Raw genomic sequence first — 14,480 nt, forward strand, 5'->3', positions numbered from 1 at the left:
AATATTCATTATAAAGGTTTTGCTTTTCTTTTTTTTTTTTTAAACTGAAGTGTGATTTAGATAATGAGAAGAGGAAAGGTTATCAAAATTAAATAAATAAAAAGAAAGTAAAGAGGTTATTGAAACATTTTTTTAATGCCCAGAAAAGAACTGAAAATCAGAAGGAGTCATGCTTTTAAAGTTACATGTTGAATTTTTTATGTACTTAAAAAGAAAAAAGCTCTACATAATAGAGATTTGTGGTTTCATATATACTCTTCCATTTCCACTGGAAATAGAGGTTTCCAGTGGAAATACTATTTCCAAGTCTGTCTGTCTTCATTACTTTAGAACTGGAAGGCATAAACATGGAGCATTACAGGATCTGAAAACCACTGTCACTGGTTATCTGGAAATCCCTGAAGCTATAGGTCAACAATATTTTTCTATGATTTCATGTCCTAGGCATTAAGATGATAACCTTGAAGTTTTATAGTAGACTGTGCAAAGTAGGATGAAAATAATAAGGAAAGAAGAGCAAATTGGGTACAAGGATAAGTGGGAGTTTATTGACAAATATAAACCATAGAATATTCAATATTTTGTTATATTTTGGATTATGTTTTATATATAAATTCATTTAAAAAACCCTTTAGATTAATAATTATGTATTCTAGTCATATCTCTGTAATAATTCAATTATAATTATAATTTTATATTAGACACTACTAGCATTTCTTACCTTGGATTGCTGCATCTATTATTAAGAATTTTAAGATTTTGTACATGTATGTGTATATATATATTTCCTGGACTAAAAAAGGAAGGAAGCTTTATATAGTACTATGCTAAACACTTTACAAATAGTATCTGATTTAATCTTCAACAATAATCCTAGATGCTATTTTTATCCCCCTTTTACAATTGAAGAAACTCAGGTATGCAAAGATTAAATGACACACTAATGGTCCTACAGATGGAATGTCTCCAACGCCACGTTTGTACAGCAGATACATAAGGGTATGTCAGTTTAGGACAGGTTCTAACAGGTCTTTCAAAACTGGAAATCTTATGAGTATGAACCTTGATGTGGCCTGTATGAGTAATTTCTGAGGACCAGCCTAACTACATTTGAAAAGGGTTGGCTGCCAAGGAATGATTGTCTTTTTTTACCCACGGTTAATTATAACATTTACAAAAGCTTAGTTAGAGGGTTGTGATCTTCACTGGGCTTTAGACTACCCACACAGATGAAATCATACATCCCAGAAATATGTGAGTGAGTGGGTATCAATCAATCAATCAATCAATTGACAAGCATTTATTGAGTACCTACTATGAATAATCTATTAGATGTTGTGGATAAAAAAGACAAACGGAAACTATCTTCAAGGAATTTTGATTCTTTCAAGGGAAACCTTGTATGTGTATATAGCTATATACAAAACAGATTGTACATCTAGATTGTGCTATGGATAGAATGCATAGTCTAGAATCAGGAAGACCTGAGTTCAAATGTGGCTTCAGACGCTAACTGTGTTAATTTAGACAAATCAATTCACCCTATTTGACTAATTTTCTTCATCTGTAAAATGGACTGCAGAAGGATATGGCAAACCACCACTTCAGTATCTCTACTGAGAAAAAATTATATGGGGTCATGAAGAGTTGGATGTGACTAAAACAACTGAACAACATAATTTGAAGAGGGAAGAACATTAATAGTGAGGGTGAGGAAAGAGAATTAGTAAGATCTCCACGTATAAGATGCTATTTGATCTAAACCTAAAAGAAAATTAAGAGATTCTAAGAGGAGTGAGAAAGTAAATGTCTTCCAAGCATAGGAGGGATAGGACAAAGATATGGAGATAGAAATGTAATTCTATATAACAGAAACATTAAAGTAAATTTGCCTGGACCACATAATATGAAGAAAGAAGAAATGTGTAACAGAAAAGAGGGTCAGAATAAGGTTGTGAAAGCCATAAAATGCAAGCACAAGATATTATATTTAATCCTAGAAGTAAAAAGAGTTTTACTTTTAAACCTATTGGAGTTTCTTGATTAGAGGAGTGACATGGTCAGATTGTATATTAAGAAAATCACTTTGAAACTTTTGCAGCATAGATTGGAGTGGATTAGATTTGAGGATAGAGAGATCAAATAGGAAATCACTGCAAACTCCACAGAAAAGATAATGGGGGCCTGAACTAAGATAGTGGCTGAATGGGTGAAAAGATGGGAATGGTTGGAGAGGCAAAATCAATAAGATCTCGTAACTCATGGTTTGAGGAGTCAGTAGTGATACCAAAGTTAGAAATTTGAATGTCTAGAAGAGTGATGTTGCCAGATAGTAAGAGAGAAGTTTGGAAGAAGAGTGCATTTTTGGCAAAAGATAATTAATTCTATTTTGGACATGTTGAGTTTAAGATAGTTACAGGAATCTCATTTGAAGTGTCCAATAGGCTGTCCATCATGTTGTGACATAACTCAGGACTAGATATGTAGATCTAGAAATCACTTCTACAGAGATGATAATTAAGCCATTGTCATAACCAAAGCTTCTTCTTTTCTTCCTTCCTTCATGTTTATGAGAAGTCTGTCTATTTCTGTGTCTAGAGTTGGCAGCCAACATGACCCAGCTCCACATTCATAGTCAATTACTTCTTTCCAGATCAGTTACATCCCTTTACCTTGTCATAGCCCTTTTGAAAATCTGAATATGGTTAATCCTTCCATGGACAAAATCAACCCTTCCATGCTTTCTCATCCCGTGTGATTCTTATTCATCTTTTTATAGATTCTGCAAAGGGATCCACCAGTCTCTTTTTCTGGTTCTTCCATTATTTCAAGATTAACAAAATACTACTTACACTGTATAATTATTACCTTTAGTTCTTGCTCCTTAATAGTAGTCCATGTTCTTTTTTGTTCATATCTGAAAAGCAAAATGGATTTTTAAAGTTCATATTCAAGTGAATAAAAATATTTACATATGACACCATCTTATATAATACAGATTGACACCACACACACACACACACACACACACACACACACACACATACCAGAATGGCCAGAGAGTGCTGGTCATAAAATCAGTTAGATACAAATTCAAGTCCTACTTTTGACATATATTTAATGATATGACCAAGCGCTACTCACTTAACCTCTCAATGTCACTAAGATTATGTACTATAGATCAGATTCCAGTCCATACATATGGATATAGCTTAAATACCAAGAGTCTTTTACAATGATGAAATCAGACTAGACACACACACATGTCCACATACCCACATTTATAAGTGACAGGTGTCATTTATGGACAATGAACTGGGCTTAGAAGTGAGTAAAAGTAGATTAGACAGATCACATTTTTAATATCTGTTTTTATTGATTGTAAATTGATTCCTTCCTCAAAGTCCATTTCTTTAAGGTCAATATTCTTCCTCAGAATTGATTTGAAGGAACAAAAAAAAGTAATATTAATTGTCTATTATATTTAATCCACTGGGCTAAGTAAGCATTTTACAAATGTTATTTCATTTGGTCTTTATAACAATTCTGGGAAGGAGGAAATATTTTTATTTTCATTTTATAGTTGAGGCAACTAAGGTAGATATAAAGGTTATATGACTTGCCAAAAAACTGTGAAATATTACAACTCATGTGGGCAACTGAATCATGGAACTCCACAATATTGGAGAACTATACCATCAATAGGGAGCCTTATTTTTGTTTAAACTTTATATAAAATGTCTTCTATGACACAGAAAAACACCATAAGCACAATTTCTCCAAATATGGTCAAGGGGTCCCTCATGTCAAAACTATTTTCATAATTCCACTAAGATGTTTTTATTTATAATAGAGCAACTATAAATAGATTGTAACCCATTTAAACAAAAGCTCTTTGCAGAAATGGAGAGGTCTTTAATTTTTTTAAGAATGTAAAGAGGTCCCAAGACTAAAAAATTTGAGAACTAATGCCTTCTGTGAACTCATCTCCCCATTTTATACCTTTGTTTACTATCATCACATAGTGAAGTGTCGAACAAAGTTATCTCCAAAGTTATGTCTGTCATGAATTGCATATAAATTTAATATGTAAAAAGCTTAAAAAAAGAAAATCTTCAAGGTTGTATTTTGTTCTACTGAATCAAAGGTTTTTTTTTAAAAAATCAATAAACAAATATCTCACTATTGTATGCTATGTATACCTCTCCCAGTCCATATGTGACTTTAAGGATGTAGTCTGCTATGGTATACAATAATTTATTTCTTTTTCCATGCTTTCATTCAAAGACAACTTCAATGTTTTGATCAAATGATCAAAAAGATTTTATAGAAATAAGAAAGTAGGAACACATTTGCTGTTATATTTTGGTTGGCTTTTTTTTTTTTTTTTTTTTAGAAATTTTTGGACTTTTTAGAAATCTTCCCTTCTCAAAATAGACTAGTCTTCAGCATGGATTTCTTGTGGATCTGTAAGGTTAGAGGTAGCATGATATAATGGCTACAGAGTCAACCTTAGCATCATGAAAATCTGAGTTCAAGTCCTTTCTCTCACACAGCTTGGTTCTATGACCATGAATAAGTTACTTAATTCCCAATGCATTCAGGAGTCTAAGTTTCTAATTCTCTAAGTAAGAGGTGAGGTACAAGTCTCTAACAGTGAAAAGAATTTCCATATTAGGAATTACCCCATACCAATACAGTCATTTAAGTACATCTTTCTCCTCCCTAAATTAAGTGTTGCTCCTCTGCTTGAATTCATCATTCAAGTGCCATTACCAATCCAATCCATTACCAATCTTCACTTAAGAACAGGGAAAAAAACCTGTCAGATCTGTTTAAACTAACATCCTTTTGTTATCCTAATTTAACATCATAACATTCTTAGAATGGTTTGGTTTGGCTTGTTTTGTTGTTATTCAATTGTATCCAGTTCTTTGGGACCTCATTTGGGATTTTCTTGGCAAAGATACTGGAATAGTGTACCATTTCCTTCTCCAATTCATTAGAAAGATGAGGAGCTGAAGCAAATAGAATTAAGTGACTTGCCCAGCTTCAAAAGTGAGTATGAGGCTGAGTTTGAATTCATGAAGATAAGTCTTCCTGATTCTAAGCCCTGTGCTCTATCCACTTCACCACTTGCTTGCTTATTTCATTCTGTAAGAGCTCATGAAAAGTTCTCTGTAAGCTTAATTTTTCAACACTTATTTTCATCTTGTTGTAACTACTATTCTGCATCTGTTAAATTTCTCTAGGAAACAATAATAGAATTAATGTCTACTTTTATTTATTTCTCTTTTCCTAAAGTTGACAACTTATTTAAACACCTATTGTAACTACATGTGATAGCAGTTTTTCATCTTTATCTTTTCTATTTTGCTATTTGCTTGACCTTTGTTCTAACCAGTCAGTGATATGACTTAACGTTAAGTCGTTAAGTCATTTTGAAATGAAAGCTATATCTATAATCAATCCTTTCCTGTATATTAGGGTTGCTTTCTTTTGGAATCTGTCATATTGTTTGGTATTCACCAAATGAAGAATTTTTCAGATCTCTTTATGAAGAAAACAGTCATGAAAACTGTTGGGAAAATTGAAAAGAAGTTTGTCATAATTTAGATTGAGGTAAACATTTTATACTATATCACAAAACTAACTCCAAGAAGATATATGATTTAAGTACAAAAGGCTGTATCATTAAAAAATAGAAGACTGAAGGAGGTATCTTTCAAGTTTATGGCTAGTGGAAAAATTAACTTAACCAAACAAGGGATAAAGCAAGTCACAGAGCTAAATAGATAGGTCTGAGTAAATACAATTTTAAAGCTTTTAAATAGATTAAATTACTACAGATAGTATAATAAAAGAAGGGAAAAAATCCTTGCATCCAGAATATTTAATTTAAAAAATCTGATTTCTAGTATACACACATATACATTCTTAGCACATGTGTGCGCGCATACATACATACACACAAACACACACACCTTAGAGCCATTCCCCCAAAACTGTGAACAAACATTGAAAGAATTTCAAACTATCCATTGCCACATTGAAAAAAGTTCTTATTAACTAATGAATAAAATGTTTTTTAAATATAAGGCTTCACTGTTTACCAAAAAAACTGGCAATGATAAAAGAAAAAAAATCTAATTATTTAAGTGATTATGGCAAGACAGATATATTAATACATATTAAATGAACTAGTTTAATCATTTGGGAAACAATTTGGAATACGTAAGAAACGTCATTTAATTGTTCATACCCTTTAACCCAGTGACGTCTTTCCAAGGAAAGTGTCTCTAGAAAGAAAAAAGAAAGAAAATTCTCTATTTACCAAAATATTCATAATCATACTTTCTGTAGTAGCAAAAAATTAGAAACATAGCAAATTTCTACTGGTTGAGAAATGGTTCAAAATTATAGTATATGAGCACAATAGAATATTTTGTGCCTTAAAAAACAATGAATGTAAGGAATTTAAAGAAAGTTGGGAAAATTGTGAACTGATGAAAGAAAAACAGAATATTGATTCCAAAAGACATAATGATGAAATACCCGCTTCTCTTCTTCATGGGGAAGAAGTTTAAGAGATCTATGAATGAAAAATGTGACTTATATAAACAAATGTGATTTTATATAACTTTCTTTGATTTGACTTTTTTATTACAAAGAAGAACGTGAAGGAGGAGAAGAACAGTGGGTAACTATTGTGGTGCAAAAAAACCTCTATAAAAACATCAATTAAACCTTTAAGAAGTATTTATGATATGCAGATGTCTTTTCCCTTTGATGACTTCTTCATCCCGAACCATATTTTCTAAGATAGCATTCACTGCTTTCCCTATTTCTGCCTTTACAATGAAGTCCTCAATTGTCAAGGTATATTTTTACTTAACTTGGAGGATATTGTTAATTTATCTATAAAATTTCTTTGCATCATCCTCTGCAAGAGATGTTAGTATATAAACTATAATTATTTTCATGATGTTTTGTTGGCTTACATTCATTATAAATACTAGTATGTAAGATGACCTGGAGTTCCAGAAAAGAATCCTGCTTCTTGCCATTGTGCATTAAATGAAACCAATTCTGCTAATGCTTTTCTTATATATTTCTATATCATACTACATATGTCTATGTAACCTCTGTGTCAGAGGCTCATAGCTGACACAAAGGATTGGATAAATTTTGAAGATCTTTCATTGTCCAGCATAACAATTCTCATGTTTTTTTGGCCTTAGAAAATTATGTTCTTAAAAATTATCAAGAAACCTCATTTAAAGAGCTCTTGCTTGTGTATTTACTAAATTTTAAATTAAAATCTTAATATTTTTCATGAAATAGTTTTGAGCTCACAGAACCCTTGAAAGTTCATAGATTACACTTTGACAGCCAACGTTCTACCTTATTTTTACAACTCATATCATCCGGAAACTTTCCCTCAAGGATAAGTCATCAGCTCCCCATAAAAGCATATGGGCTCACAGGGCTCAAATAATAAACAATTTTATGTACACATTAATGGAAACAGGGAGACCTTGAATCTGAACCAAGAGATAACTGATTCCCTATAGTGGGTAACTGTTGTCACATAAACCTGTATAGTTTTCCATCTGTACAAGATGCAGTGCAGATGTACAACAGCAGTGCTCTAGCTAGCGTCATTAAGTGTTGGTTTTCTATATGAGTGCTTCCTTCCATGGCTTCCCCATCCCTACCATGCTATTTACTTCTAGCATCTCTCTATTATCGTCTTTCTCATCAGATCCACTATGCATTCAAGTGCTTATTCACTGGCTCAATCCATAGTTTTTCCTTTCAAATGGGGAATGGAAAGAGGGTGAAAGAGGAGGAAGGAAATGGTCATTTTGCCAGCAGTATTACCCCTCATATAGTTTGATTTCAACTTTCATTTGCCTCATGAGGATCACTAAAACACATACACACAGAGAGACATAGAAAATTTTTTTTTATTTTTATTGTTTTTGCAAGGCAATTGGGATTAAATGACCCAGCTAATAAGTATTAAGTGTTAATAACTGTCTGAGGTCATATTGAACTCAGGTCCTCCTGCCTCCAGGGCTGATGCTCTAACCATTATATCATCTAGCTGCCCCAAAAGAGAGTTCTTTTTAAGCTTTCTTTTGCATCTTGCTCTTTTATCTTCACACTTCATATGGAAGAATTCCTGGGGCTAGTTAGTACTACGTAACTAAACACTTAATTCCATAAAGACTGGTGGTGAATCATTATCATTTCTCTCTTCTCTCAGTCAATATCCTTTGTGTCAGGAGAGAGTCCCTGAAACTAAGATTGCATAGATATACGTGACATGATATAGAAATATATTAAAAAGGCATTAGCAGAATTGGTTTCATTTTTTACTCAATGGCAAGAAAAAGCATCTTTCCTAGGACTCTCAATCATGTATTCTGGTATTCATGATAAACACATGACACAAACACAATATAATGAAAGCAGTCCTGCTCTTCCCAGAATTGTCATTGTGGGGATAGGAACTAAAACTTTAGTAGAGAAGAGCCAGATTGTCTAGTCTATGACACATCACCATTCTTGCTTCAAAATGCTTTTGTAGGCATACTTATTTACAGAGATCACTAGAGAAGAGCCAAAAAACAAGCCAGCTTCAGATATTCTCAGAAGAAACCCAGAGTTGGGGGTGCAAATCAAAAAGAATGATTACAGTGATTAATTATGAAGAAATCAAAACAATTTACAGTCATATAAAAATGCTCTGAATCATTATTTATTGGAGAAATGCAAAATAAAACAACCTTGAGATCATTTTACACCTGTCAGATTGACTAAAATGGTACAAGGGGAAAATGACACATGTTGGAGGGGCTATGGAAAAATTGGGATACTAATTAATTGTGGGTGAACTGATCTAACCAATTTGGAGAGCAATCTGGAATTATGCCCAAAGAGTTATTAAGCTACCTATATACTCTTTGGCCCAGCAATATCACTATTTGATCTATTTCCAAAGATGATTAGGGAAAAAGTAAAAGAACCTATACATTCTAAAAATGTTACAGCAGCTCTCTTTGTGGTGGCAAAGAACTGGAAACTGCAGGGATGCCCATCAATTGGAAAATAGCTGATAAAGTTGTATTACATGAATATGATGGAAAACTACTATACCATAAGAAATGATGAGCTTGATGATTTTAGAAAAACATAGAAAGAGTTGCATGAAATAATGAAGAGCAAAATGAGCAGAATCATTGAACTCTGTATACAGTAATAATAATACAAAGTCTGTATATAGACTTTGACCAAACAAGTTATTTTTACTATTATAAATATCTAAATTAACTATAAAAAATATATGAAGGAAGATGCTATCTATATCCAGAGAAAGAAAGTCGAAGTATATGTAAAGAACAACCTTACATACACACACACACATACAGACACACACATACACATATAGTGTCTAATGGTAGCTATCTCTAAGGTTGGGGAAAGAGGGAGTGAATAAAAAGAAGAAATTTACATGATAGTTTTGTTGTATATTTTAGAGAAATAGCAAATTGTGTATTATAGATTTGCAGTTTCATGTGCAATAATTTTTTTTATTGTACTATGTTATGGAAATATGTTCTATGCTATAAATTAAAATATTTAAAATAAAATAAAAAAGAAGTCTCCATGATAGGAAATTTAGTTCATATGAATCCAGAGATACTTAGAACCAGAGATATATTTTAATAACAAATCATTTCACATAATTAGTAGAGACATTAGGTCATCATGGAAAGAAAGGTCCCTTCTTAAATCCCTTCCAGATTTAAGTCTATGATCCTAAGTATATATGTGTTTTCTATATTCACAGCTTCCATTTTTATGTTCTTATCATTTTTGCTTTACATGCAACAAAGTGTTAGTTATTTACATTTCATAGTCAGGGATCTAGCATAAAAATAATTTCTGTTTAATTTCAAGACTGTGCTATCTGGACTCAGAGTAAGAAGGCACACAGCTGAGAGCATCAGTTTAATAATTCAGATTTTAAAATCCAACTATGAGAGCTGGCAAGGAAAGCTTAAAGACACGGCTTGAGAGAGGCAAATAATTATGATTTTCCAAGCTGCCACCTCTTGAGGAAAAAATGTAAAAGAAAATATGGCATATTGGGCACCTTGCCTGCATATTAAAGCCTGGAAGCAAGATCCAACACTGCAGAAAATCCATTATATTTTAATGCAGATTTCCTTTAAAATCCTGCAGCATGAGAATGAAAAGCATGTATTAAGTGCTTTATAAGAAGTATCTTTCAGGCAGTTTCTAGGATGAATGGGAATCTGTACATATGCAAAGCATTATAAAATATCTAAATTAACTGAGGCAAATTTTTTTTAAAAATCCATGTGTTTCTCAGCATGTGTTTCTGGGGGACAGCTCCCAGCTAGAATCAAACAACCATTCTGTGTTTGCTTACAGCCAGTTCAGCACACCCTATAGAAATAAATGCTGACCCTTTCCATATGCATATGTATAAACATTTAGAAACCTCTGGATTCATTAATCCCCATCAGTCAATAGTTGATTGTTAAAAACTATTAATCATTTATAATATAAAGTAACTGTGCCACAATTTGGAGGTTGGGTTATTAAAACAAACTAAAGAAAATTTTTAATTTAAGATCACACATGTTTAATAACATTTACAAATAACATTATAACATGTGTTTGTAGATAATCCATGTGTATGTGCAGAGATATATGTGGCCACATTAAGGTCTTTTTCTAATTTTCTCATCCTAATATAGAGATGACCTTGAGCTTCCTAGACCTCCTAGTTAGTGAATTTTAAGCTTTAGCAGTTCCAACCAAACTGGAAAAGTATTGTTTATAAGTCAAGAATGGTCTATCATCTGAGAACCAGCTTGACTAAGATTGAAAAAACTTAGCATCTGGCTGTTTGCAAGATAAAACATTTTGAGGGGTGAAATAAATGTCAAAGTCTGTGTACCAAGTCATAGAAGCAGTGCAATGTATATTATTTATAGGATTATCCATACTAAAATAACAATCACAATTCTTTGTAGTTTTTATATTTTTAAAAATTCTGAACTTTATAATTAAAAGCCAAATAAAATGAGCATTTCTAATATACATAGTAAAACAGAAGAAGAAAAGTATACTTAAATGGAGCATATATTATGTAGAACTTAGTTTTCTTTTTAAATTTATAATAAATTCAACATGTAACTTTCAAGGCTGTTCCTGTTTGTGATTTCTTCTGGCATTTTAATAGTATTTTTTCCTATGTCTTTCAGATGCTTCAATGACCCACTTTTCTTTCTCTTTTTCTCTTTTCTTGGTAGTCCTATCCTTACCATCTCACATCCCTCCTCATACAATTAAAAAAACACTAACATCAAGCCTTTGTAACAAATATATATATATATATATATATGTGTGTGTGTGTGTGTATATATATATATATATATATATATATATATATTAAATCAAGTAAGACAAATTTCCAAAGTGAACCAAGACCAAAAATGTATATCTCATTTTGCATCCTGGATCCCAAAGCATTGGTACTTTGAAGATATGGCTGTTAATTACACGGATCCAAGTTAATTCTTTCAAAGTTATTTTTATACATAATGTATTCTAGCTCTGGTCATTTCACTCTGTATCAGTAATATGTCATCATGGGTTTCCCAAATACTATACTTTTTCTTATAGGGCAATAATATACTATTGTATTTATATGCTATGATTTGTTCTGCCATTCTCTAGTTGGTTGACATTCCCTTGGTTTCTATTCTTTGTCACCTTAAAGAGAATTGCTATAAAAAAATTTTGTATAAATCCAAAGACCCCAGCTTTTGGGATAAGAACTCACTATTTGACCAACTGCTGGGACAATTGGAAATATAGTATGGCAGAAATAAGGCATTAACCCACACCTAACACCCTATACCAATATAAGGTCAAAATGGGTTCATGGTTTAGACATAAAGAGTAATATCATAAGCAAATTAGAAGAACATAGGATAGATTATCTCTCAGATCTGTGGAGAAGGAAGGAATTTGTGCCCAAATAACTGGAGTACATTATTGAATACAAAACATAAGTTTTATTATATTAAGTTACATAAAACTTTGCAAACAAAATTAATGCAGATAAGATTAGTAGGGAAGCAATAAACTGGGAAAATATTTTTTACAGTCAAAGTTTCTGATAAAGGTCTCATCTCCAAAATATAGAATTGACTCTAATTTATAAGAAATCAAGCCATTCTCCAATTGACAAATGGTCAAAGGATATGAACAGTCAATTTTCGGATGAAGAAATTGAAACTATTTCTAGTCTTATGAAAAGGTACTTCAAAACATTATTGATCAGAGAAATGAAAATTAAGACAACTCTGAGATACTACTACATACCTGTCACATTGACTAAGATGACAGGAAAAAATAATGATGAATGTTGGAAGGTATGTGGGAAAACTGGGAGACTGATACATTGTTGGTGGAATTGTGAATACATCCAGCCATTCTGGAGAGCAATTTGGAACTATGCTCAAAAAATTATCAAACTGTGCATACCCTTTGACCCAGAAGTGTTACTACTGGGCTTATATCCCAAAGAGATCACAAAGGAAGGAAAGGGATCCACATGTGCAAAACTCTGACAGCCCCTTTTGTAGTGGCAAGAAACTGGAAACTAAACGAATGCCTATCAATTGGAAAATGGTTGAATAAATTATGGCATATGAATGTTATGGAATATTATTGTTCTACAAGAAACAATCAGAAGGATGATTTCAGAGAGGCTTGGGGAGACTTACATGAACTGATGCTAATGAGCAGAACCAGGAGATCATTGTACATGGCAACAGCAAGAATATATAATGGTCAATTCTGATGGACGTGGCTCTTTTCAGCAATGAGGTTATCCAAGCCAATTCCACTTGTTCAGTGATGAAGAGAGCCATCTACACCCAGTGAGAGGACTGTGGGAACTAAGTATGGATCACAAGATAGTATTTTCACTCTTTTTGTTGTTTGCTTGCATTTTGTTTTCTTTCTCACTTTTTCCCTTTTTGATCTCATTTTTCTTGTGCAGCATAATTGTGGAAATATGTATAGAAGAATTGTACATGTTTAACATATATTGGATTGCTTGCCATCTAGAGAAGGGAGGAAAGGGGAGGGGGAATCTGGAACACAAGGTTTTGCAAGAGTGATTGTTGGAAATTATCCATATATGTTTTGAAAATAAAAAGGTTTAATAAAAAAAACTTTTTTGTATGTATGATCCTTTTTGTTTCTTTGATCCCTTTGATAAGTCTCAGAGTGCTCCAGTTGGTTCAAAGGGAATGAAGAGTTCTCCTTTTTTAAAAAATCATTTTTTACTCAATCTAATGGTTGAGAAGTTGGATAGATTACCTTAATTTCCACTTCAATAATTATTAGGAACTTGGAGCAGTTTTTTTTTTAATATGATCATTGGTGGCTTGGATTTTTTCCTTTGAAAATTGCCTTTTTGTATCTACCATTCATTATTTGAGATATGGCTTTTGTTCTTATAAATTGAAATTAATGCCTTGGGTATTGTGGATATCAGGTTTTAATCAGAGAAACTTGTTGCAAAGTATTTTTTCTATTATTTTCCTTTTAATTTTAATTATTTTTGTTTATTACAGTTCTTCTTCAAGCCTTTCTGAAATTCTCTATAGACAATCTACTCCATCTGTTAGCATAGTGATTTCCAACCTTTTTTTGGACTAATAGAAAGACCTGATAAAAATAAATATATATCAAATAATTTTACATATGTGTATACAAATACACACACATACATGTATGTAAAATATATACACACATATTTGTAACTAATGGTAGCCTTTGGGAAGAAGAAGAAAAAAGAAATTTACATACCAACTTTATTATATATTTAAAAGAAATGAAGTTGTACATAATATGCTTGTAGTTTTATGTATAATTATCTTTTTTATTATACTATATTATGGAAATGCCTTTTTTAAATTCCATAAATTAAAAGTAAAAATAAAAGTTATAAATATTTTAGTAAAAAGATAGGTTTAGGGATCAGGGAGAAGCATGGAATCAATGAAAATAAGTCAAAATTTCCCAAATTTGATATACTCCAAAGTCTTCACCCTAGCCAAATATATGGTCAGTCCACCAAGAGACCCCAGTCGTGGGTTTTGCAAATTATTGTGTGTTACCTTAACCCATTTGCCTAACTTCTCTGAACCTCAATTTCTTCGAATCAAAAATGGATTCAATAATAGTATTACCTAGTACCAATAATAGTACTACCTATATTGGAAGGTTTTGAGAAATAAATAAGAAGTGATTTGTAAAGTGTATCTTGATATACAAACATAAGTTTGGGATCAATGGAAAAAAACAAACAAAATGGTTTTGGTATCAGAGGACCAAGAGTTCAAATCCCATCTTAGGCG

The 14,480-nt window shown here is 32.1% G+C and overlaps 1 long non-coding RNA gene across 1 annotated transcript in view; it reads right to left on the bottom strand.

The window, feature by feature from the left end:
• Positions 1-1,633: 1,633 nt before the first annotated feature.
• LOC116423169 overlaps positions 1,634-14,480 on the bottom strand; it is a 52,436-nt gene continuing 39,589 nt past the window's right edge. Inside the window, exons 2-3 of the long non-coding RNA XR_004233654.1 lie at positions 6,263-6,299; positions 1,634-2,917 (exon numbers count right to left, since the gene is read on the bottom strand). This is a non-coding gene — a long non-coding RNA (uncharacterized LOC116423169). The remainder of the gene's footprint in view (positions 2,918-6,262; positions 6,300-14,480) is intronic.

The sequence above is a fragment of the Sarcophilus harrisii genome, chromosome 4 (genome assembly GCF_902635505.1).
Source record: "Sarcophilus harrisii chromosome 4, mSarHar1.11, whole genome shotgun sequence".
Lineage (NCBI taxonomy): Eukaryota > Metazoa > Chordata > Mammalia > Dasyuromorphia > Dasyuridae > Sarcophilus > Sarcophilus harrisii.